Below are 27,667 nucleotides of genomic sequence, written 5' to 3'. Positions count from 1 at the left end.
CAATTTTCATCCAATTCTATAACCATTTTCGTGGTTAAAATCTCATTTTTATACAAATCTAGGTTTTTCCTCTAACCCTTGATTTCCACAAATTTACAAGTTATAATCTACCCATAATCTATGTATTTAACTCAAAGTGTGTAAAATTAACTTACCTTCAAGTTGCTAGTTGAAATCCCCTCTCAAAAGCTCTCAAATCGCCCAGAAATGGAGGAATTACCAGCTAAAATGGCGAGCCTCGCCCATTTAAAATGTTCTGCCCAGCAGGAACTTCGCACCTGCGGAGGGCTAGCCGCACCTGTGGAAAAAGCCTCGCAGGTGCGAGTTTCCCTCGCCTGGCCAAGCTTCGCATCTGCGCCCTAAGGACCGCACCTGCGCGCTCGCAGGTGCGCCAAAAATCTCGCTCCTGTGATCCCTGGGCGTGCTTGGCTTGTGCGCTTCTGCGGCTCGTGGCTTGTTTCTGCGAGCTCGCACCTGCGGCTGGCCAAGCGCAGGTGCGGTTGCAGTAGAAGCTGGAAGCTTCAGCTGCTGCTCCAATGTCCAAATTTGATCTGAGCCTCGTCCGGTTAACATCCGAGGCCCCCGGGGCCCCGCCCGAACATACAAACAAGTTTGAAATCACAAAACGGATTCGCTTGAACTCTTAGAACGTATAAAACAACATCAAAACTAAGAATTATACCTCAAACCAAATTGATTCAGCTTAGAATTTTAAATTCTTCAAACTTACTCCGAACATACCGAAATATACTTATACTACTCTGAATAATACCAAATTTTGCATGCAAGTCTTAAATCGCCATACGGAGTTATTCTCGGGCTTTGAATACCAAACAGACTTCAATTACTCCAAAACCTACTCCAAACCAAATTTAAAGAACATTAACCCTTCAAATAGTTAATTTTTCACTATTAAGCTCTGAAACGCTCCCGGGTTGTTCAAAACCTGATTCGAACATATGCCCAAATCCAAAATTATCATACGAATCTATAGGAACCGTCAAATCCCGATTCCGGGGTCGTTTTCTCAAAATGTTGACCGAATTCAAACTTGGGCTTTTAAAACAAAATTAAGGAACTAAGAGTTCCGATTTCGACTCGAACACTCAAGTCATAAATTAATAAAAGCACATATGAGGAGTTTTATTTAGGGGAACGGAGTTCTAAAAGTCAAAATGACTGGTTGGGTCATTACATAGTTTATTTGATGGGCTTTTAGTAAGTGATAAAGTATCAAAAGACAAATTAATTTATTTGCTTGCTTAGTATTTTTGTTTTGAGTTATTAATTTATATTTGAGTTAGATTGGAGTGATCCTGTTTTTAAGTTTAGCATTATATTATCCATGTGTTGACTGAATGGAAAGGCTTGGTAGATGATTGATATGGCCTTGACTTGAAATAAGAAAATGGGCCGTAAATTTTTATTGTTAAAACAGAAAGGCAATTATCAGGCCCAACGTGATAGAGTAGCTGGCCATATTTGTTCCATAAACAAAGGTTGTAATATAAATAATTAACTTTAGAGTTTATATAATTAGATGCATTTTAAATGCTAGCCCAAGTTTAATTGTTAATATCATTTCTAATAATTAATTTAAGGGCTAAGCAACTAGTAGGCGCGCTTTAACTTCTTCATTCACGGGTTCGCTTGAGTAGCGTGATGTTTAACATTCAATAAATTAATTTAATAATCTTGTACCATATCCAATAGCTTTAATAGTCCCAATTAATTTCCATAATCGCGGATTCGCTTGCGTAGCGCAATAGTGACATTTAATAAATTTTAAAACTAATTTCCTCAAGCACGAATGTAGTAATTTCTCAAATGTACTATAAATAATTGATTGTCATGGTTTTGGATTTGCTTGCGAGTCGCGATAATGATAAGTTAATTAATTTTATTTTTCGAACACGCATTCGCTTGCGTAGCATGGTTATGACAACGTAATATTCTCCAAATCATTCTTCAATAATTCTTAATCAAGAAATAAAAGCAGATAGGTAAAACATGAAAATCAAATAAAGTACAGTTTGTCCAAAATTAATTCAAGCCAATTTTAGTCAATAAAAGCGACTATGCTAGAAACACGGGACTCGGTGAATGCTTATACCTTCTTCCCAGTCAACATAATTCCTTATCTAGACATTATTTTCGCAGACCAACATAAAAAGAGTCAAATCTTCCTTTGAATAGGGATTCAAATAAAAGGTGACTTGGAACACCCAAAAATCAATTTCAAGTGGCGGCTCTGAATAATAAAATAATCCATACTTCAACAATGTCACTTTAATAGAAAAAATTCTTTAATCCACAATAATTCATAACATAACATATATCTTTTGGGGTAAAAAAAGGGGTGTGACAGCTCTGGCGACTCTGCTGGGGACATGCAAGAATTTGAGCTTGTACATTGACTTTATTTGGCTTTATTAAATTTGTATATACTGTGATTTATTTGGGCCTAATGTGCTACTTGCCCGCTTTTTGCCGCTTTCATGTTGTTGAACTGTACATATAAATTGTCTTCTCACGTACCCCCTCTAAGTCTTCTTGAAATTAAAATCGGGCATTTGCTTGACATAGCCCGCTTTCTTGGAGATAGCAGAGGTGCTTGCCACCCAGTGAAGGATTTTAGTCACACATGTTTTAGGCGGGGAGCACCACCAGCTATGCCGGAAAGTAATGCTACCGGTACGCTGGCCCTCCTCGGCTTGAGTTGTCTGCTCGAGTAAGCCAGTCTAGATACCTTCTCCACCAGGAATTAAACCTAGAAAAACAAAACCTCATGTCGGATATCCCTAGTAGGTTCGCTTTATTTGCATCACGTGCATTTGACTTAGCAGCACTCAGCACAGGGGCCGGGTTCTGTTTTAGGACAGGTACCTTGTTGAGACCAATATGTTCATGTTATGTTCTACCTGTTACATTATTTGGGAGGCTTGCATGTTGACCGGCTTTAGGGTGGATCAGTTAAATGAAATAAATAACATATTCCCGATTTTTGTACAAATATCCATTCTTAAAAAAAATAATATGGTCTAGTGCATATGGTATAAAAGATTAATTTTCATAAATCCTCAGCGGATCCAGCCCCAATCTTCAAAAATCCAAAAATATTTTCCTTTAATTCTTACTTTCCATAGAAAATCCAAAATAAAAACAAAAACATTAAACCCAAAAAATATATTCTTTCTTTTAAGAAATCTTTCATTCGGAAAAAAAATCAAATCAAAATCTAAAAATATTTTTTTTCTTCTTTAGAAGTCTTTCTCCCAAAAATAAAATAAAAACATTAGAACCAAAAGTTTAAAAATACTTATTTAGAAGTCTTTCATTCAAAAATTCCCAAATATAAACAAAAACAAATAAAATTCAAAACAAAACAACATATTTTCTTTATTTTTATAGAAGTCTTTGTTTTGAAAATTCTCCAAAAAAAAAATCGAAATCCTAAAATATTTTCTTTCTTCTTTAGAAGGCTTTCTTTCGAAAATTCCCGCAAAACAAAAATTCAAAAATATTTTTCTTGTTAGGAGTTAGCATGGTCTGAATTGTATAAGAGAAACAGTTAGTTTATTTACTTCATTTATAATCTTCCTGAACTATGCAAAGATCTGATTTATGTCCCCACATGAGACGTAGGCAATCCACATCAGGTTCGATCAAATGACTTTGGAAAAGAAAGTGAAAAAAAAAATAATTCATTCTAACATGCCTGTTGTTTTGAAATAAAACATGGTTAAATGTGGCCGATTTGTGTGGTTTGCAATGGCAAGTCATAAAAACAATCCAAGACCCCTTGAAAATAAAAGCATCTTCTCAACCAATGGAACAAGCACCACTGTTGTTGATCTACCAAGGACATGAAAAGGAAAGTAAACAAATTGGTGAAATCAAAAGGGAAGGAAAATATCGGTTAACTTTACTAAGTTTGAGCAATAGGACATGCCCTGCTCGAGATGATATGATGATAGGGAGATATAAAAATTCTTTCAAGTCCTTTGGAAAATTAGTTGCTATGAAATTTCTCATGTCGTAAGTCCTGAAATCCTATAGCTAATATTGGGAACGATTCGGTCAAAAGGTCAAAATTTGAGTGCGGAATCCAAATCAATCAAAATGGTTGAATGTCGTCGTAATGTTGGTATGCAAATTTATGGATAAGATGTCGCTTAGTAACTGGAAAGTCACTCCTCTTTTAGCCATTAAGGAGACATGGTAGCTTGTTTTGTCGTCTTTTCTTCTTTTTGTGTTATCGGACCCTTCTATCATTTATTCAATAAAATGCAGTCAGTCATGTTGTATCCATTTTGTGCATTGTTCTTTTCCCGCTAATTCTAGTGATATGAAATGCATGTGGAATTTTCTGCCAGATTTTAGAAAATCAATCTAATCTCAAATTGGAAAACTGAGAAAGACATTTTTGAAGATGAATAAAGACATGAAACATTTGGAAAATAAGAATGAGCCAAGTTTACATGGAACCAAAGCAGTCATGCTTATGGAAGTTAAGGATCTTTACTTTTTGAATCATTGAGAAGATCGGGATTACGGTTGATCGGACAGGTTGATCATGTTTAGCACTAAGAGATAGAAAGTGTTTTTCAAAAGAATGTGTATTTCAGACAACTTGAAATGGATCAGTTAGTGTCAAAATGCATTCTCCTACACAAAGACAAAATCCAAGAAAAGGTCACCCAAATTGACAAGGGTCATTCACTACGAGAAAAGTGTTGCTCATACAGCTTTATATTGGACAAGACCAAGAAAGCAGACATGCCCATCAATGTTGTGATTGTGAAGAGATAATATGTTTGGCGTTCTCGAGGCCGGGAGGCTCTTTTTCTGCTACGCAAATATTTTGTACCATTTGTTACCCCTTATGAGCCGATGTTATTTACTTTGAACCTCCCTCTCTTGGAATCAAGTCTAGAGTCAAAAGTCCCCAAAAAAAATAAGAAAAAAAGACGCAAAAAGAACCATGTCCCAAGAGTACAAACTGGCATAATTCTTAGAAAGTTAAAAAAAAAAAAAAGGCAAAATGAAAAAAAAGGATAAATAATGATGAAAAAGAAAAAAAATCCAACAAATCTTTAGGTCAGATGGTTTGAACTACGTTTGACCTGATTCCTTTAAAGGATACGTAGGCAGTCTCACCCTGGGGTTCGGTCCAACCAAAAAACAAAGAGAATATCCCAATATCTTATAATGGGGCATGAGTTTGTTTTAGTTTTTTGAAAGAGTCGATTCCAAGAGTTGTAAGTATACAACCCCATCATATTTAGTCTTTTGAACTTTCATGCCGTCCCTTCTTTCTAACCATATCCAAAAGCCTTCCAAATAAAGACCTCCTGGTCAGTTTTGAGAATGTCGAGGGAAACCCGCAATGAGCGATGGGTGTCATATGAGTCATGGTCATGGTTCTCACTCAAGGAATCAAGAAAAGAAATGAAAAAATGAAAAGAAATATGAAGAAGAAAAAACGAGAGAGTCTTACTAGTGAAAACCTTCACGAGCACTATAAGGCGACGATAAGTAGAGATAAATAAATGAGAGAGACTTTGTGACGACCCGACCGGTCGTTTTGCTTTCTAGATCCATGTTCCCCTAATTAAGACTATTTGTATGTGTCTTTACTATTTTATGACTTGCGAGGATAGTTAGTTCGGATTTGAAAGGGTTCGGGTTGAATCAGAACACTTAGTTCCTTAATATTGGCTTAAAATGGTTAAGTTTGACTTGAATCAACATTTTGAGTAAACGACCTCAGAACCAGGATTTTATGGTCCCAATAGGTTCGTATGATGATTTTGGACTTGGACGTATGTTCGGATTGGGTTTTGGATGACCCAGGAGCGTTTCGACGCTTAATATTGAAAGTTGGCGCATTGAAGGTTTTCAAGTTCCTTAAATTTTGTTTAAAGTAGGATTTGGTGTTATTGAGGTCCGATTGGGATTCCGAGCCTGGGAATAGTTCTGTATAATGATTTGTAACTTGCACGCGCGAAAGTATTTCTAGAAGTTTTTGAGTTTCATAGTTCGATTCATGCATTTTGGCATCCGATCGTATTTCTAGATGTTATTCTGGTGTTTCGATTGCGCGAGCGGGTCCGTATTATATTGTTAGATGTGTGAGTGTTATTGGATGGGGTGTACGCACCTGCACGATTTTGTTCGCAGGTACGAGCTCGCAAAAGTGAGCCTGCGATCGCAGGAGCGGCCCGGGGGTGAGTGGCCAGTAGTCCGCAGAAGCGGACTCGCTTCTGTGATGATGGGGCCGTAAGTACGAAGCAAGGCCAGCCAGGCATGGATCACAAGTGTGACAGGCCTTCCGTAGAAGCGGGTTCGTAGAAGCAAAAGCCCGTCCACAGAAGCAAAAGGAGGCAACCTGGGCTAGGACCTATCACGACCCAAAATCCACAAGTGGTCGTGATGGCGCCTAACACCGCCGTTAGGCAAGCCAACATGGATTAGTCAATTTAATTACTCATTCTAGTACCTTAAAATCATAATTTTTATTAATAAAACAGTGTGAAATGGAATTTACACGAACTACAGTAGTGAACAACCCGTAGGATTTCCCAAAACCCGGTGTCACAAGTGCATGAGAATTTTCTAAAGAGTACAATAATATTACAACATCTGCCCCGAATGTAATACGATAGAATAAAATAAATAGTACAATGGAAACTCGGTGGACTGCGATGCGTAGCCTGGAATGCGGCTCACATGAAGTCTCCCCAATAGGTGCGCCTACACGCCAAGGTGGTCATCAGTGAACCTGTCATGATCTTGCACATTTAGTGCATAAGTGCAGCATGAGTACGTAAATCAACGCATACCCAGTAAGTATGTAGCCTAACCACGGAGAAGTAGTGACAAGGGGTCGACATCAACACTTACTAAAGGTCCAATAAAACTATATAATAAAACATGAGCAGATATAAAGCATACGAAAGTGATAGGGTAAATCTGTAAGTTATATAATCTTCCAATTACTTCTTTTAAAGCAAGAATGTCTAATTCTTGTATTCTGCCTTATTAGCTGAGGAAATGCCAAGTGTCATCATCAAATAAACCCAGAGTACCATAAGAGAATTGCGATATAACGCACGATTCTGCCGAGGTCGTTCGGCCCGATCCAGAATAATGTGTACTCTGCCGAGGGTCGAGCGGCACGATCCAGAATAATGTGTACTTTGCCGAGGGTCGAGCGACACGAACCATAGATGCATCTATATACTGTCGAGGCGTTCAGCCCGCTCCACAAGAAAAGGAAGGAAGTTACCGAATTACGAGACACGTATTTACAATACTGTACATGAGTATAAAATGGTCTCTAAGACTATGTAAGTCTAACAATTTGCGGAATTAATGAATAATAAACTGAACTCCAATCTCAACACATGATATATAAATATAAAACTGCCATTCAATAATTACAACTCCCAAAACCCGATGGAAACAAGTCACAAGCTTCTAAGAGCAAATACTAGGTGTCTCTATACATCAGAGTCTAAAGAAAATAAGGAAAACAACATAGTAAGGATAAAGGGGGATACTGAGGTCTGCGGACACTGGCAAATATACCTTGAAGTCTCCACGTGCGGTCCAACTCACTGGTATCTAGTCTGGTGGGAAGAACCTAGATCTGCACAAAACGATGTGCAGAAGTATAATATGAGTACACCACAATGGTACCCAATAAGTGCCAAGCCTAACCTCGGTAGAGTAGTGATGAGGCCAGGTCAGGGCCTTACTGGTTTAAAAGAAAATAAGGCAGAAAATGTAATAATATTTTGAAATAACTAAGGATTTAAACAATAAGAAGTTTCAGAAAATATCATCACGGCAAATAGAATTAAACAACATGGGCACTCCCGAGGTACCGCCTCGTAGTCCCAAATGTAAATATGCAGTACAGGGGGATCTCCCGAGTAAACGCCTTGTAGTCCTAAAGTAAATATGCAGTACCGGAAGATCTCCCGAGGAATCGCCTCGTAGTCCCAAAGTAAATATGCAATACAAGGGGATCTCCAGAGGAACCGCCTCGTAGTCCCAAAGTAAATATGCAGTACATGGGGATCTCCCGAGGAACCGCCTCGTAGTCCCAAAGTAAATATGCAGCAGGTAATTAAAGGAAACACGAAATTGCAGCAGGAATCTTACAGTTAAATATTTAATTCAAATTAAGAAAAATAGGTAATTCAACTAAGCATGTTGCACAAATTGCAAGTAAGAGTTAAGGCACGTAGACATGTGATACTAGGCTAAACATGATCACTGCATATGGTAAGGCAACTCAGTTAATGTATTTTAAAAGAAGACAACTCAATTAAGGAAATTCAAAAGATGACAAATCAGCAAGAACCGAATTTTTCCATATTCAGCCCGTGTACGCACTCGTCACCTCGCGTACACGGTGCTCACATATCAAGAATGGTTACAACAGTTCCAAAACCTAAGGGGATTTCTCCCACACATGGTTAGACAAGTCACTTACCTCAAATTTTGCTCAATCAGTTAAGTAGTATGCCTTTCCCTCAAATTTCCAACTCCGATCGGCTTGAATCTAGCCAAAATAATTTCATACTATAAATATAACTACAAGAAACTAATGAAACTACTACTTTAGCAAAGAATCAAAAATTTACCACAAAAGGTCGACCCAGGCCCATATCTCAGAATTGGGAAATAATCACAAAATACGAACACCCACTCGACCACGAGTTCACCCTTACCAAAATTACCAAAATCCGATACCAAATCGCCACTCAATTCCTCAAATCAACTCTCCAAACCCTTAGCCTCAAACTCCCACATTCCACCTTAAACACACACAATCTAGGTGAAAAAATCAATGGGGAAATAATATTATTGATACAAAATAAGAACAAGAGACTTACCTCAAAAAATCCCTCGAAAATGCTCTCAAGAATCGCCAAAACCCGAGCTCAAAATGTCCAAAATGATAAAAAATCACGAACCCTTGCTTTTAAATGCTCTGCCAGCTTTCTCGCTTCTGCGGTCACAATACCGCTTCTCCGGCACCACTTTTGCGGTCCGGACCTCGCATATGCGGAGGCCACTAAGCCGCCCAACCGCTTCTGCGATCATAACCCCACTTCTACAGACCAGCCTCAAACTCCAGTGTCCACTTCTGAGGCCCTCCAAGCGCAGGTGCGAGTCTGCACCAGCGGAACAACCTCCGCATCTGCGGTCCACAACCCCTAGTCCAAACCTTCGCATCTGTACAACACGGACCTCACCTGCGAGCTCGCACCTGCGATCAAAGCTCCAAAGGTGTGGTAACACCAGCCGAGTGCTGCTTCAGCCATGCACCAAGTCCCTTTGTCGATCTATTACCATCCGGAATCCACCCGAGGCCCCCGGGACCTCAATCAAACATACCAACAAGTCCTAAAACATCATAGGAACTTAGTTGAGCCTTTAAATCACATAAAACAACGCTAAAAACACAAATCGCGCATCAATTCAAGCCTAATGAACTTTAAAACTTTAAACTTCTACATCCAATGCCGAAACCTATCAAATCAAGTCCGATTGACCTCAAATTTTGCACACAAGTCCTAATTGACATTACGGACCTGCTCCAACTTCTGGAATCGAAATCGGATCCCGATATCAAAAAGTCCACTCCCGGTCAAACTTCTCAAAAATCATCCCATTTTCTGACTTTCGCCTATTGATGCTAAAATGACCTACAGACCTCCGATTCAACATCTGATCATGCTCCTAAGACAAAAATCACCCTACGGAGCTATTGGAATTGTAAAAACTCCATTACGAAGTTGTCTTCTCATAGTTCGAACTACGGTCAACTCTTACGACTGAAACTTCCATTTTAGGGACTATGTGTCCCATTTCACTCTAAAACCAAAAACTAAATCCTCCCGGCAAGTTACATAACCACTAAATGAAGTAAAGGGAGAAATAAATAGGGCTTCGGGGCTACTACTCTCAAAATGACCAACCGAGTTGTTACATCCTCCCCCTCTTAAAACATACATTCGTCCTCGAACGAGTATAGAGACATACCTGAAGTGGTTAAAAGATGAGGATAACTGTTGTGCATATCATGCTCGGTCTCCCAAGTCTCCTCCTCGGCCGGATGACCCCTCCACTGAACCTTCACTGAATCGATGCTCTTCGACCTCAACCTTTGAACCTGCCTGTCCAAAATGGCCACTGGATCCTCAACATAAGATAGGTCCTTGTCCAACTAGACTGAGATGAAGTCTAACACATGAGACAGATCGTCGTGATACTTTTGGAGCATGGAAACATGGAATACTAGATGAACTGCAGAGAGACTAGGTTATAGTGTAAGTCTGTAAGCCACCTCTCCAACCCTCTCAAGGATCTCAAAAGGCCTGATATACCTAGGGATTAACTTGCCCTTCGTTACGAATCTCATAACACCCTTCATGGGCGAAACCCGGAGCAAGACCCACTCCCCAACCATGAATGCAAGCTCGCGAACCTTCCAATCCACATAAATTTTCTGCCTATACTGGGTTGTACGAAGTCAATCCTGAATCAATTTAACTTTCTCCAAGGCATCCTGAACCAAGTCTGTACCTAATAGCCTAGCCTCGCCTAACACGAACCAACCCACTGGAGACCGGCACTGTCTATCAAACAAAGCCTCATACAGCGCCATCTAAATGCTCGACTGATAACTATTGTTGTAGGCAAACTCCGTAAGTGGCAAGAATTGATCTGAAGCACCCCCAAAATCAATCACACATGCACGAAGCATATCCTCCAATATCTGAATAGTGCGCTTGGACTGTCCATCCATCTGAGGGTGAAATGTTGTATTCAACTCCACATGAGTACCCAACTCACGTTGTACGACTCTCCAAAACCTTGATGTAAACCGCGTACCCCAGTCAGAGATGATAGATACCGGTACGTCATGAAGCCTGACAATCTCGCAGATGTAAACCTGAGCCAGCTGCTCCAAAGAGTAAGTAGTAACCATAGAAATGAAATGAGCTGACTTGGTCAATCTATCCACAATCACCCAAACTGCATCGAACTTCCTCCGAGTCCGTGGGAGCCTAACAACAAAATCCATAGTGATTCACTCCTATTTCCACTCTGGAATCTCTATCTTCTGAAGAAATCCACCCGGCCGATGATGCTCATACTTCACTTGCTGATAATTTAGGCATCGAGCGACATACCCCACGATGTCTTTCTTCATCCGCCTCCACCAATAGTGCTGCCTCAAATCCTAATATATCTTCGCGGTACCTGGATAAATAGAGTACCGCAAACTGTGGGCCTCCTGGAGAGTCAACTCATACAAACCATCTACATTAGGCACACATAGCCAGCCCTGCATACGTAGTACACTATCGTCTCCAATAGTGACTTTCGTGGCATCACCGTGCTGAACTGTTTCCTTAAGGACAAGCAGATGGGGGTCATCTTACTGACGCTCCCTGATAGAATCATAGAGAGAAGACTGAGAAACCACACAAGCCAAAACTCGGCTCGGCTCAGAAACATCCAATCTAACAAATTGGTTGGCCAAGGCTTGAACATCTAAGGCTAAAGGCCTCTCTACTACTAGTAGATATGCTAAACTGCCCAAACTCTTCGCCTTGCAACTCAAGGCATCAGCCACCACATTAGCCTTCCCGGGATGATAGAGAATAGTGATGTCATAATCCTTAAGCAACTCTGCAGCCGCAAGTTAAGATCCTTATCCTTAAACAAATGTTGTAGACTCCGGTGATCGGTGAAAACCTCATAAGGAACACCATACAAATAGTGCTGTCAGATATTCAAGGCATGAACAATAGCTTCTAACTCAAGGTCATGGACATGATAGTTCTTCTCATGCACCTTCAATTGTCTAGATGCGTAGGTAATCACCTTACTGTCTTGCATCAACACTGCACCGAGACCAATAAGCAACGCATCATAATATACAATATAGGACCCCGATTTAGTAGGCAACACTAACACTGGGGCTATAGTTAAAGCAATATTGAGCTTTTGAAAGCTCTCCTCACACTCATCGGTCCACCTGAACGGAGCACCCTTCTAGGTCAATCTAGTCATAGGTGCATCAATAGATGAAAAACCCTCTGCAAATCGACGGTAATACCCTGCCAAGACAAGAAAACTCCGAATCTCCGTAGCAGAGGATGGTCTAGGCCAACTCTGCGCTGCTTCAATCTTCTTCGGATCTACCTTGATACCCTCACTCGATACTACATGACCCAAAAATTCCACTAAGTTTAGCCAGAACTCACACTTCAAAAATTTTGCATACAACTTCTTCTCTCTCAAGGTTTGAAGCACAGTCCTCAGGTGTTGCTCATGATTCTCTAACTCCAGGAGTTCACCAGAATGTCGTCAATAAACACAATGATGAAGTAGTCAAGATAGGGCTGAAATACATTGTTCATCAAGTGCATGAACGTTGTTGGGGCATTGGTCAGCCCAAAAGACATCACAAGGAACTCGTAATGACCATATCGAGTCCTGAAAGCAGTCTTCGAGATATCTGGCTACCGAATCTTCAACTGATGATAGTCTGAACTGTAATGACCCGACAGGTCATGTTGCATTTTAGAACCCCGTTCTCCTAAATAAGACTTCACGTACGTGCTTTTACTCTTGTATAACTTGTGGGGATGGTTAGTTTGGGATTTGGAAGGGTTCGGGCTGAAATCAGAACACTTGCTTCCTTAAATTGGCCTTAAAAGGCTAAGTTTGACTTCGATCAATGTTTTGAGTAAACAATCTCGGAATCAGGATTTGACGGTTCTAATAGGTTTGTATGATGATTTCAGACTTGGGGGTATGCTCGGGTCGGGTTTTGGATGATCCAGAACATTTTTGGCACCTAATGGTGAAATTTGGTTCTTTGAAGGTTGTTGAAGTTCTTTAAATTTAGTTTGGAGTAGGTTTTGGTGATATCGAGGTCCAAATGGAATTTTGAGACCGGGAATAGTTCTGTAATGTCATTTAAGACTTACACGCAAAATTTGGCATCATTCCGAGTTGATTTGATAGGAATCGGACGCGCGGAAGTATTTTTAGAAGTTTTTGAGTTCATGAGTTAATCCACTCGTTTTGGCGACCGATTCATGGTTTTTGATGTTATTTCAGTGTTTCGATCGCTCGAGCGAGTTTTTATGATGTTGTTAGACTTGTGTGGGTATTTATTGTGGAGCCCCGAGGGCTCGCGTGAGTTTCAGACGTTCGGGAGGATGAGAAAAACTTCAGTTTTTCTGGTGTTTCGTGAAAGCTGTTGCAGGTCTCGCAAATGCGAGAATTTGTTCGCATTTGCGAGGAAGTCCTTGCAATTGCAAAGAAGCCTAAGCTGGGAAGTGTTTGCATTTGCGACACTTTGGTCGTATTTGCGACCTTGGCAGTGGGAGCCTAGGTTCGCATTTACGATGAGTTTGTCGCATTTGCAACCTTCGCATTTGCGAACCAGGTGTCGCATATGCGACATTTGCGATCTGTACACAACCTTATTAAATGCGGGACTTAGTCCATTTAGCTCATTTTCTTTCATCTCTTGGGAGATTTTGGAGCTCTTGGAAGGGGGCTTTTCACCTAACAGTTTGAAGTAAGTAATTTCTACACAACATGAGTTAAATACATAAATTATGGGTAGATTAACATATAAAAAATTTGTAAAAATCAAGGGTTTAGATGAAAACCTAGGTTTTGGATAAAAATGGGATTTGACCACGAAATTGGTTATGGAATATAGTAAAAATAATATATTTGAGTTCGTGAAGTTATGGGTAACAACTTTCTTAACACATTTCTGGAATCCGGACACGTGGGCCCGAGGGTGAATTTTAGGAATCTTACATATAGGGTTGGGTAATCACTTTAATAGTTGGAATATGAACTTTTGAACATGTATTGATTAATCTGTATACTATTTGATTAGTTTTGGATTGTTAGGCACCAAATTGAGGGTTTGAGGATAATCTTGAACCGGAAAGTAGGCTTTGAGGCAAGGTAAGTCTCTTTTCTAACCTTGTAAGAGGGAATTAACCCCATAGGTGAATTGAATTAAAATTTTGCTTCTATTTATTGGGGCTACGTACGTACGAGGTGATGAGAGTCTGTGCGTAGCTACTATTCATGCTTATGTCCGGGTAGATTTAGGTTCACAACATGATTTGTTGATACCGATGCATGTTTATGCTTACTAATTGTCTAGCATAAAGCTGAGGTTGAGGATTTCAATACTTTAGAAGCTTCTAGTTGAATTTCTTATTTCGGAAAGAATTGAGAGATATTATGATAACTTGAGAAAAATCTATCTTCAACCGCGTCGCAAGTATATTCCGCGAGCGGGGTAAATTTCCACTACTCTTATGGGAGCGGGTCATTCGCCTCGACAGGTTAATAGATGCATCTATGGTTTGTGCCGTTCGACCTTCAATAGTGTACAATATATGTATATGTATATTTGGATCGGGTCGTACGTACACGGCATAATTCGTGCATAAATATATTGGAAGCCCTTTTATATTTAATATTGTTTCATGGGCTTGAGAGGTGAAATGGTTAGATGAGAGAAATGACTTGATTCCTACTTGCGATAAAAGGAATTGCTTATTTGCTTCCTGCTCCAAGTTCTATTTTCATTTTTATGTATCGTGTTTAATTAGAAATTCATATTTTTATATTGTTGGCCCATAGTAAATGTTGAAGTCGACCCCTCGTCACTACTTCTTTATGGTTAGACTAGATACTTACTGGGTACACGTTATTAATGTACTCACGCTACACTTTTGCACTTGATGTGTAGGATTTGAGACAGGTGCATCTGGATATCAGTCTGGCGCGCACGCTTGACTCCTGGTACGAGACTACACGGTGAGCTGCCCTTCCGAGCCGTTCTGCAGCAGTCGAAGCCTTTATGTTGTTATTGTTCTGTCTATTTTATTCCAGACAGTAGAGTAGTGAATCTTTTGTATACTACTAGTAGTCCATACTCTTGTGACACCAGGTCTTGGCACACACACTAGTAGACTCTTGGTTTTGGTTTCATTTCATGGTCATGATTGCACTTATTAGCTTTCATGTTATTTATTTTTTAAAATCTATTACTTCTTGAATCTTGTAAATTTAAAGAAAGTTTGATTACTTGGATAAAAATCTTTTAAAAAAAGGAGAAACCACATAGTTTGCTTGGCTTGCCTGGCGACGGTGTCGGGTGCCATCACGGCCTAACATGGAATTGGGTCGTGACATGAACGCAAGTCGATCTTAGAGAACACTCTGGCACCCTTAAGCTGATCAAATAGGTCATCAATACGTGGCAATGGGTACCTGTTCTTCACTGTAACCTTGTTCAACTAGCGGTAATCAATACACATCCGCATAGAACCATCTTTCTTCTTTACAAATAGTACTGGAGCACCCCAAAGCGACACACTAGGCCGAATGAAGCCCTTATCGAGCAACTCTTGTAACTATTCCTTTAATTCTTTCAACTATGTTGTGACCATACGATAAGTTGGAATAGAAATGGGCTGAGTGCCTGGTAACAAATCAATGCCGAAGTCAATATCCCTGTCGGGCAGTATGCCCGGAAGATCTGCCGGAAATACGTCTGCAAAATCCCTCACTATCGGAACTGACTCGACGGTAGGAGTATCAACACTAACATCTCTAGGCCAGATACGCATCACACAACTTATCAACCATTCGTTGAGCTTTAAGAAATGAAACAACCCTGCTAGGAACATGATCCAAGGTACCTCTCCACTCTAGCCGCAGTAAACCTGGCATAGCCAATGTCACCATCTTGGAATGACAATCAAGGATAGCGTGATAGGGCGACAACCAGTCGATGCCCAAAATAACATTGAAATCCACTATACTGAGAAATAATAAATCAGCTCTAGTCTCAAAACCAATAAAAATAATCAAACATAACCGATACACATGGTCAACAACAATGGAATCACCCACGAGTGTAGATACATAAACAGGTGAACTCAAAGAATCACGGGATATACCCAAATACGAAGCAAAATAGGATGACACATAGGAATAAGTGGAGCTTGGATCAAATAAGACTGATGTATCCCTATGACAGACCGAAACAATACCTATGATAACAGAATCTGATGCAACTGCCTTTGTCCTAGCAGGAAGGGCGTAATATCTGGCCTGGCCTCCCCCCTAGGGAGACCTCTATCTGTCTGACCTCCACCTCTAGCTGGCTGTGCAAGTGGGGTGGTAGCTAGTGCTACAATCATAGCCTGAGGACCCGGTGGAGCACGCAGTGCCTGAGAAATCTGTGGAGGTGCACCCCTCCTGAATCTAGGGTAATCCCTCACCAAATGATGAGTGTCGCCGCACTCAAAACAAGCTCTCGGAGGACGTGGATGATGCGACTGGCTCGGGCCTGATCGACTGGACTAACCACTGGAAGCACCCCGTATAGAAGGCACACTAGACACTGGCAGTGTATAATAAGGATCATGGGGCCTAGTAGTGGTTGGAGCACCGCTGGTAGCTGGGAGTGCTGAATGAACAGGGAGACCCATATAACCTCTGCCCTGATGAGTTGTAGCTGGGGCACGTGTACCGCTCTAAGTGCAAGACTCTCGAGACCTTTTGGCCTTTCTCTCCTCTCCATCTCGAGTCAGCATAACCTCTAACCTCCTAGCAATCCCCACTACCTACTGATACGCAATATCCTTCTCCAACTCTCGGGCCATGCTCAATCTGATGTTGGGGTTAATCCCCTCAATAAACCGACGAACCCGCTCTCGAACAATAGCAACCAAGGCTGGTGCATGCCTGGCCAAATCATTGAATCAGACCGCATACTCTGACATAGTCATAGCACCCAGGCGCAACTGCTCAAACTCTGCGCGCCAAGCATCTCTAAGACTCTGGGGGAACATACTCCCTCAGGAACATATTTGAGAACTGAGTCCAAGTGAGTGAAGTTGCCTAAGCCGAACTATCCAACTCGTATGCGCGCCACCATTGATAGTTTGCTCTTTAAGATGGAATGTAGTGAAAGAAACCCCACTAGTCTCCGCAACACCCATAGTACGGAGGATACGGTGGCATTCCTCAAGAAACCCCTGGGCATCCTCTAACGCCAAGCCATTGAAAGTAGGCGGGTGGTACTTCTTGTACCTCTCGAGCCTGCGTTACTCTGCCTCAGAAGATGCTGCCCTAACCTCAGGCTTAACTGGAGCTACTGACTGCATCGATATGATCTCTAGAACCTGGTCGACCTGAACTCGCTGCTTTGGGGTACTGGCGACGGCAGTCTATGCTCCTCCCCGACCTGAGATTTGGCAGGATCAAGGTGTATCAATCCCGCCTGAGCCAAGGTGCTGAACATGCTCAGGAACTGGGCTAGAGTCTCTTGGAGGGCTGGTGCAGTAACAGGCACCTCAGGAGCCTATCCTCCAACTGGAGCTACTGGTGGTTCATCTGTAGCATCTCGTACGGGTGCTCTGGCTGCACCACGTGGATGTCCTCGGCCTCTACCCCGGCCCTGGCCTCTCGCGACTCTAGTAGGAGGAGTGGGTGTTTGGTTATCCTATCCAGTTGTATGTCTCCTCACCATCTGTGAGAGAATAGAAAGACAGAAATTTAGAATCCAAAGTCAAAATCTCGCATGATAAGGAATCAAGGAAGTGAAGCTTTTCCAAACAGTTTCATAGCCTCCCGAATATAAGTACAGACGTCTATGTACCGATCCGCGAGGCTCTACAAAACCTGCTTGTAACTCATAACACCTATGAACCTAGAGCTCTGACACCAACTTATCACGACCCCATTTTTCCCCTCTGTAGGATATCGTGATGGCACCTAGTCTCTAACACTAGGTAAGCCTAACAATTTGTGGAATCAATGAATAATAAACTTAACTCCAATCTCAACACATGATATAAAAATATAAAACTGCCATTCAATAATTACAACTCTCAAAACCCGGTAGAAACAAGTCACAAGCTTCTAAGAGCAAGTACTAGGTGTCTTTGTACATTAGAATCTAAAGAAAATATGGAAAACAACATAGTAAGGATATAGGGGGTACTCTGAGATCTGCGGACGCTAGCAGATATACCTTGAAGTCTTCACGTGCGGTCCAACTCACTAGTATCTCGTCTGGTGGGAAGAACCTGGATTTGCACAAAACGATATGCATAAGTGTAGTATGGGTACACCACAATGGTACCCTATAAATGCCAAGCCTAACCTCGGTAGGGTAGTGACAAGGTCAGGTCAGGGCCCTACTGGTTTAAAAGAAAATAAGGCAGAAGATGTAATAATATTTTCAAATAACTAAGGATTTAAACAATAAGAAATTTCAAAAAATATCAGCACGGTAAATAGAAGTAAACAACAAGGGCACTCCCGAGATACCGTCTCGTAGTCCCAAATATAAATATGCAGTACATGGGGAATCTCCCGAGTAAATACCTCGTAGTCCCAAAGTAAATATACAGTACAGGAGAATCTCCCGAGGAACCGCCTCGTAGTCCCAATGTAAATATGCAGTAGGTAATTGAAGGAAACACAAATTTTCAGCAGGAATCTTACAGTTAAAGATTTAATTTAAATAAAGGAAAACAGGTAATTCAACTAAGCATGTTGCACAAATTGCAAGTAAGAGTTAAGGCATGTAGACATGCGATACTAGGCTAAACATGATCACTACATATGCTAAGGCAACTCAGTTAATGTATTTTAAAAGAAGACAACTCAGTTAAGGAAATTCAAAAGATGACAAATCAGCAAGAACCGAATTTTTCAATATTCAGCCCGTGTACGCATTTGTCACCTCGCGTACACGGCGCTCACATATCACGAATGGTTACAACAATTCCAAAACCTAAGGGGATTTTTCCCACACAAGGTTAGACAAGTCATTTACCTCAAATCTCGCTCAATCAGTCAAGTAGTATGCCTTTCCCTCGACTTTCCAACTCTAATCGGCTCGAATCTAGACAAAATAATTTCATACTATAAATATAACTACAAGAAAGAAATTTAAATAATGAAACTACAACCTTAGCAAAGAATCGAAAATTCTCCCCAAAACGTCGACCCGGGCCCACATCTCGGAATCATGTAAAAGTCACAAAATACGAACACCCACTCGACCACGAGTTCACCCATACCAAAATTATCAAAATCCGACACCAAATCGCCACTCAATTCCTCAAATCAACTCTCCAAACCATTAGCCTCAAACTCCCATATTCCACCTTAAACACACACAATCTAGGTGGGAAAATTAATGAGGAAATCCCACGAAAATGCTCTCAAGAATCGCCAAAACCCGAGCTCAAAATGTCCAAAATAATTAAAAAAAAGAACCCTTGCTTTTAAATGTTCTGCCCAGCTTTCCCGCTTTGCGGTCCGGACCTCGTATATGTGGAGGCCACTAAGCCGCCCAACTACTTCTGCGGTCATAACCTCGCTTCTGCGAGCGCGCATCTGCGCAACAAAACCGCTTCTGCGGACCAGCCTCAAACTCCAGCGTCCTCATCTGCGGCCCTCCAAGAGCAGGTGCGTGTCCGCACCTACAGAACACCCTCTGCATCTGCGCTCCACAGCCCCTAGTCCAAACCTTCGCATCTGCACAACACGGCCTACACCAACAATCAAAGCTCCGCAGGTGCGGTTACACTAGTAGAGTCCTGCTTCAGCCATGCACCAAGTCCCTTTTTGATCTGTTATCTATCCGGAATCCACTCGAGGCCCTCAGAACCTTAACAAAACATACCAACAAGTCCTAATACATCATATATACTTAGTAGAGCTTTTAAATCACATCAAACAATGCTAAAAACACAAATCGTACATCGATTCATGCCTAACGAACTTTAAAACTTCAAACTTCTACATCCGACGCCGAAACCTATCAAATCAAGTCTGATTGACCTCAAATTTTGCATACAAGTCATAATTGACATTACAGATCTGTTCCAACTTCCGGAATCAGAATCCGACCCCAATATCAAAAAGTCCAATCCCAGTCAAACTTCTCAAAATTATCCCATTTTCTAACTTTCGCCAATTGATGCTAAAATGACCTACGGGCCTCTGATTCAACATCCGAACACGCTCTTAAGACCAAAATCACCCTACGGAGCTATTGAAACCATCAAAACTTCATTTCAGAGTCGTCTTCTCACAGTTTAAACTACAGTCGATTCCTACGGCTTAAACTTCCATTTTAGGGACTATGTGTGCCATTTCACTCCGAAACCAAAAAGAAATCCTCCTGGCAATTTACATAACCACTAAATGAAGTAGAGGGAGCAATAAATAGGGGTTCGGGCCTACTACTCCAAACCGGCTGAGTCGTTACACCAAATTACGAGACATTTATTTACAACACCGTATGTGAGTACAAAATGGATATAATCTTTACCGTTTCTCAAATAACTTGCCCACAACTCAAAGTGTTAAGGCTTGGCCTAGTATACATATAATTATTTCTAAATCAATCTCATTTGTAACTTCGATTAATTAATGTCAGCAACATGAGTTCAAATAATTAAAATATTACAGGATAAGATCCTAGGTCTACCCAAACATAAACATGCTATAGCTACGTACGGACTCTCGTCACCCCGTGCATTCATAGCACCCACAACTAGTTGCACATAACAATAAATATCACCTAGGGGTAGTTTTCCCCTCACAGAGTTAGACATGAGACTTACCTCGTTCTGAAGTTCCATAACCGGCTCCAACACCACTCCAATACCTCAAACCGATGTCCATCGATCCAAAACTATTCAAACAATGTGCAAACCGTTCAAAAGTTACTCTAATACCCACAATTAATCATTTTAAACAATTCCCAACTCCGCTCGAAAGGTTCATAAAATCAACCCTCGGGCCCACGTACCCGGATTCCGAAACGTTTTGAAGATAAACTTTACCCATAACACTACAAACTAAAATATATAACTTATTCCAAATTTCATGTCCAATTTCGTGGTCAAATTCCAAAAATACCAAATTCTAGGTTTTTTACCAAAACAAAACCCCACATTTCTACTAATTTCCATGTTTAAATCCTTATACAAGCCATGTATTTAACTTGTAATAGGTGGGAATCACTTACCTTGTGATGCTTGATGAAAATCTCCCCTTGAAGTTCTCAAAAATCGCCCCAGCCAAGTGAAAAATGGAAGAAAAATGGGCCAAGTTCCGTTTTTATAAAACCTTACTGCCCAGCGACTTTACGCACCTGCGGACACCAGCAGCACCTGCGACTCCGCACCTGCGAAAAATCCATCGCAGGTGTGGTTCCCTCAGAGCTAGGCAAAATCCACTTCTGCGGACAATATTTCACTTCTACGTGTCCGCTTCTGCGCGTCTGCTTCTGCGGCCAACAACGCGCTTCTGCGCTCCCGCATGTGCGGATACCACTCCGCTTCTGTGACCCAGCTGCCCCTCTTGTTTTCCGCTTCTGTGGAGCTCCCCTCGCATCTGCAGGATCACAGATGCGGAAATACATTCGCATCTGCGGCCATCCCAGCTAGTCCAAAGGTCACTTCTGCGGCCACAGTACCGTTTCTACGGCTTTGCACCTTCGGCCAAAACCTCGTAGGTGTGGTTACACTAGATATACTGCCACCAGCCTTTTCATAAGGCCAAAATCAATCGATTAACCATCCGAAATCCACCCGAGACCCCCGGGACCTTAACCAAATATACAAACACATCCCAAAATACAATATGAACTTAGTCGAAGCATTAAATTACGTCGAACAACATCAAAATCATGAATCGTGCCTCGAATCAAACTTATAAATTTCCAAATTTTCCAAATTCTATATCTTGTGCCGAAATGTATCAAATCAAGTCTGATTGACCTCAAATTTTTCACACAAGTCATAAATGACATGGTGAAGCTATTCCAAGGCTCAGAATTCCAAATGGACATCGATAACATTAAAATCCGCTTCAAGTTAAACTTAAGAATTCCTTAAACTTTAAAAATACCAACCTTCCATAATAAGCGCTGAAATGCCCCCGGGTGATCCGATACTCAACCCGAACATACTCCCAGGTCCGAAATCATCTATCGGAACCTTCAAATCCCGATTTCGAGTTCGTTTACTCAAAAGTTATTCCTTAGTCAATTCTTCCAACTAAAAGCTTCTAAAATTAGAATTTTCTTTCCAGATCAACTCCGAACTTCCCAAAATTCAATTTCGACCACACGTACAAGTCCTAATACTTGAAGTGAAGCTACTCGAGGCCTGAAACCGCCAAATGATGCGCTAGAGCTCAAAACGACCTGTCAGATCATTACAGAACCGCACTTGCGATGGATTATCCGCAGGTGCGGCGTCATAGGTACGCCCCAGGATCCGCAGAAGCGAAAATCCCTGGGGCAGTGAGGTTCATTTAATGTCAGGACTTAAGGCTATTTTTGTTCATTTCTTTCACTTCTTGGACGATTTTAGAGCTCTTTGAAGAGGGATTTTCACCTAACACTTTGAGGTAAGTGATTTCTATACAAGATGAGTTTAATAAATGCATTTTGGATAGATTCTTAACATATAAATTGTAGAAATTGTGGGTTTAGTTGAAAAACCTAGGTTTTGATAAAAATGAGATTTAACCATGAAAATGATTATGGAATTGGGTGAAAACTTATATATTTGAGTTCGTGAGGTTATGGGTAACATTTATCTTCGAAGATTTCCGAAATCCGGGCATGTGGTCTTGGAGGTAAATTTTAGGAATCTTTCAATTTGGGTTGGGTAATTACTCTACTAGTTAAATTATGAACTTGTGAGTGTATACTGATTCATTTATATAATATGTGGCTAGTTTCGAGTTGTTTAGCACCAAGTTGAGGATTTATAGCGGATTTGTGGATCGGAAGTGAGCTTGAGAATGAGGTATGTCTCTTGCCTAACCTTGTAAGAGGGAACTCATCCCTTAGGTGTATCTTATTGTGTATTACTTGTATGGGGAACTACGTATGCACTAGGTGACGAGAGTCCGTGCGTAGCTATATCCATGAGATGTCCGGGTAGTCTTATATCCACATCATGCTTTAATTGTACTGTTATGTTTGCTATGCATATTAATTGTCTTAAACAGAGTTGAGACTAGGGATTTTAAAGTTGCAAATCTCCAATTTAGATTTCTTATTTTTGGGAAGAATTGGGGAATACATAATAACTCTGAGAAATCCATGTCCTCTCGCGTCGCAGGTACTTCTGCGAGCGAGGTAAACTTCTCTACTCTCATGGGAGCGGGTCATTCACCTCGGCAGTATAATAGATGTATCTATGGTTTGTGTTGTTCGACCCTCGGCAGTGCACACAATATTTTGGATCGGGCCGTACGACCTCGGCTTAAATCGTGCGTGATAATACTCGGAGCCCGATTACACTTGATATTATTCTATGTCTTGAGAGGTTATAATTTATTTAATGACCAAAATTGATTTCGGGGACCTCAACCAAACATACCAACCAATCCTAAAATACCATACGAACTTAGTCGAGCCTTCGAATCACTCAAACCAACATCAAAACACCAATTACACCCGGATTCAAGCCTAAAGAACTTCTAAAGTTTTGAATTCCACAAACGACGCCGAAACCTACCAAACCACGTCTAATTGACCTCAAATTTTGCACACAAGTCATATTCAAGATTACGGACCTATTCCAACTTCCGAAATCAGAATCCGATCCCGATATCAAAAAGTCAACCCCCCGGTCAAACTTTGCAAAATTCGACTTTTGCCATTTCAAGCCTAAATTAGCTACAGACCTCGAATTCACAGTCCAGACACGCTACTAAGTCCAAAATCACCAAACAGAGCTAACGGAACCGACATAACTCCATTTCGGAGTCATGTTCACACACTTCCAACTACGGTCAAAATCCTGAGACTTAAGCTTCTGTTTTAGGGACTAAGTGTCCCGAAACATTCCGAAACCAAAACTAAGACCTCCCGGCAAGTCACTTAAGCAAAAATAGATACGGGGAAAACAGTAAATAGGGGATCTGGGCAAATACACTCAAAATGACCGGCCGGGTCGTTACATCCTCCCCCACTTAAAACAATCGTTCGTCCTCGAACGAGCATAGAGACATACCTGAAGTAGTGAAAAGATAAGGATAACAGCTGCGTATATCGTGATCGGTCTCCCGAGTCGCCTCCTCGGCCGACTGACCTCTCCACTGAACCTTCACAGAAGAAATATTCTTCGACCTCAGCTTTCGAACCTACCTATCTAAGATCGCCACTGGTTCCTAAACATAAGATAAGTCCTTGTCCAACTGGATTGAGCTAAAATCCAATACGTGAGACGGATCGCCGTGATACTTTCGGAGCATAGAAACATGAAATATTGGATGAACCCCTGCTAGACTGGGAGGCAATGCAAGCTCATAAGAAACCTCCCCAACACATCGCAATACCTCAAATGGACTAATGAACCTTGGGCTCAGCTTGCCCTTCTTCTCGAACCTCATAACGCCCTTCATAGGCGAAACCCAGAGCAAGACCCGCTCCCCAACCATAAATGCAACATCGCGAACCTTCCGATCTGTATAACTCTTCTGCCTGGACTGGGCTGTGCGTAGTCTATCTTGAATTATCCTAACCTTCTCCAGAGCATCCTGAACCAAGTCTATACCCAATAATCTAGCCTCGCCCGGCTCGAACCAACCCACTGGAGATCTACACCGCCTACCATACAGAGCCTCATACGGTGCCATCTGGATGCTCGACTGGTAACTGTTGTTGTAAGCAAACTCCGCTAGAGGCAAGAACTGATCCCACGAACCCCCAAACTCCATCACACACGCACAGAGCATATCCTCTAATATCTGAATAGTACGCTCGGACTGTCCGTCCATCTGAGGGTGAAATGATGTGCTCAACTCAACTCGAGTACCCAACTCATGTTGCACGGCCCTCCAGAATCATGATGTAAACTGCATGCCCCGGTCAGAGATGATAGACATCGATACGTTGCTCGGAAGAATAGGTAGTCATCGCAGGAATGAAATGAGCTGACTTGGTCAGCCGGTCCGCAATCACCCAATCTGCATCAAACTTCTGCTGAGTCCGTGGAAGCCCAACAATGAGATCCATAGTGATTCGCTCCCATTTCCACTCCGAAATCTCTAACTTTTGAAGCAACCCACCCGGTCGTCGATGCTCATACTTCACCTGTCGGCAATTTAAGCACCAAGCTACATACTCCACTATGTCCTTCTTCATTCTCCTCCACCAGTAGTGATGTCTCAAGTCTTGATACATCTTTGCGGCACCCGAATGAATATAATACCATGAACTGTGAGCCTCCTAGAGAATCAACTCACGCAAACCATCTACATTGGGCACACATAGCCTGCCCTGCATCCTCAATGCACCATCATTCCCAATAGTGACCTCCTTAGCATCATCGTGCTGGACCATGTCCTTAAGGACAAGCAGATGGGAGTCCTCATACTGACTCTCCCTGATACGATCATAAAGAGAAGACCGAGGGACCACATAAGTCAATACTCGACTCGGCTCAGAAATATCCAATCTAACAAACTGACTAGCTAAGGACTGAACATCCAATGCCAATGGCCTCTCTGTTGCTGGAAGATATGCTAAGCTCCCCAAACTCTCCTCCCGGTGACTCAAGGCATCGGCCACCACATTGGCCTTCCCGGGGATGGTACAAAATAGTGATATCATAGTCCTTAAGAAGATCCAACCACCTCCGCTGATGCAAGTTAAGATCCTTCTGCTTGAACAGATGCTATAAACTCCGATGATCAGTGTAAATCTCACAATGAACCCCGTACAAATAGTGCCACCAAATCTTCAAGGCGTGAACAATAGCTGCTAACTCAAGGTCGTGGACAGGATAGTTCTTCTCGTGAGGCTTCAACTAGCATGAAGCATAAGCAATCACTCTACCCTCCTACATTAAAACACACCCAATACCGATCCGCGAGGCATCACAATACACTGTGTAGGACCCAGAAGCTGATGGCAGAACTAGAACTAGAGTCGTGGTCAAAGCAGTCTTGAGTTTCTGAAAGCTCTCCTCGCACTCATCTGACCACCTAAAAGGAGCACCCTTCTAGATCAATTTAGTCAAGGGCGATGCAATAGATGATAAACCCTCCACAAAATGACAGTAATAGCCCGCCAACCCAAGAAAGCTCCTAATCTCTGTGGCTGAGGATGGTGGATGGTCTGGGCCAACTCTGCACCGCCTCTATCTTCTTCGGTCTACCTGAATACCCTCACAGGACACCACGTGTCCTAAGAATGCCACTGAACTGAGCCAAAACTCACAATTGGAGAACTTTGCATAAAGCTTCTCCTCCCTCAATCGCTGTAACACAATCCTCAGATGTTGAGCATGCTCCTCCTGGCTACGAGAGTACACCAGGATATCATCAATGAATACAATGATGAACGAGTCCAAATATGGCTGAAACATACTATTCATCAGATGCATAAACGTTGTTGGCGCATTGGTTAGCCCAAAACTCACAAGGAACTCATAATGGCCATATCGGGTCCTGAAAGTTATCTTAAGAATATTTGAGTCTCGAATCTTCAGATGGTGATACCCTGACCTCAAATCAATCTTGGAGAATACCCTCGCTCCCTGAAGCTGGTCAAACAAATCATCAATACACAACAATGGATACTTGTTCTTGATTGTGACCTTGTTCAACTGCCTGTAATCAATACACATTCTCATAGTACCATACTTCTTCTTTACAAATAGAACTGGTGCACCCCAAGGTGACACGCTAGGCCGAATAAACCCCTTATCAAGGAGTTCCTAAAGCTGTTCTTTCAGCTCCTTCAACTCCACCGGTGCCATACGATACGGTGGAATAGAAATGGGCTGAGTGCCCGGCACCAAATCGATACCAAAGTCAATATCCCTGTCAGGCGGCATGCCCGACAGGTCTGCAGGAAACACATCCGGGAAATCACACACCACAGGAACAAAATCAATAATAGGGACTTCTGCACTAACATCCCTTACAAAAGCCAAATAGGATAGACAACCCTTCTCAACCATCCAATGAGCCTTCAAGTATGAAATCACTCTACTGGGAACATAGTCTATAGAACCGCTCCACTCAACCCTCGGCAACCCCAGCATCACCAATGTCACACTTAGTGTGACAATCTAGAACAGCATGACATAGAGACAGCCAATCCATACCTAATATCACGTCAAAATCAACTATACTAAGCAACAAGAGATCCACACTAGTCTCCAGACTCCCAATAGTCACCACACATGACCGATATACACGGTCCACAATGATAATATCACCCACTGAAATGGACACATGAACAGACGAAACTAGAGACTCACGGGCCATATCCAGATAACGAGCGAAATACGAGGACATATATGAATAAGTGGAACCAGGGTCAAATAATACGGAGGTATCTCTATGGAAAACTGAGACAAAACCTATAATCACAGCATCCAAAGCAATGGCATCTAGTCTGGAAGGAAGAGCATAGAAATGGGCTTGGCCGCCCCCCTGATCGGCCTCCCCCTTTAGGGTGACCTCTAGCTGACTAAACCCCACCCCTAGCTGGCTGGGCGGGTGGTGGAGCTGCTGGTTC

This window comes from Nicotiana tabacum, chromosome 23 (assembly GCF_000715075.1).
Source record: "Nicotiana tabacum cultivar K326 chromosome 23, ASM71507v2, whole genome shotgun sequence".
Lineage (NCBI taxonomy): Eukaryota > Viridiplantae > Streptophyta > Magnoliopsida > Solanales > Solanaceae > Nicotiana > Nicotiana tabacum.
Note: the sequence above shows the minus strand (reverse complement) of the source record.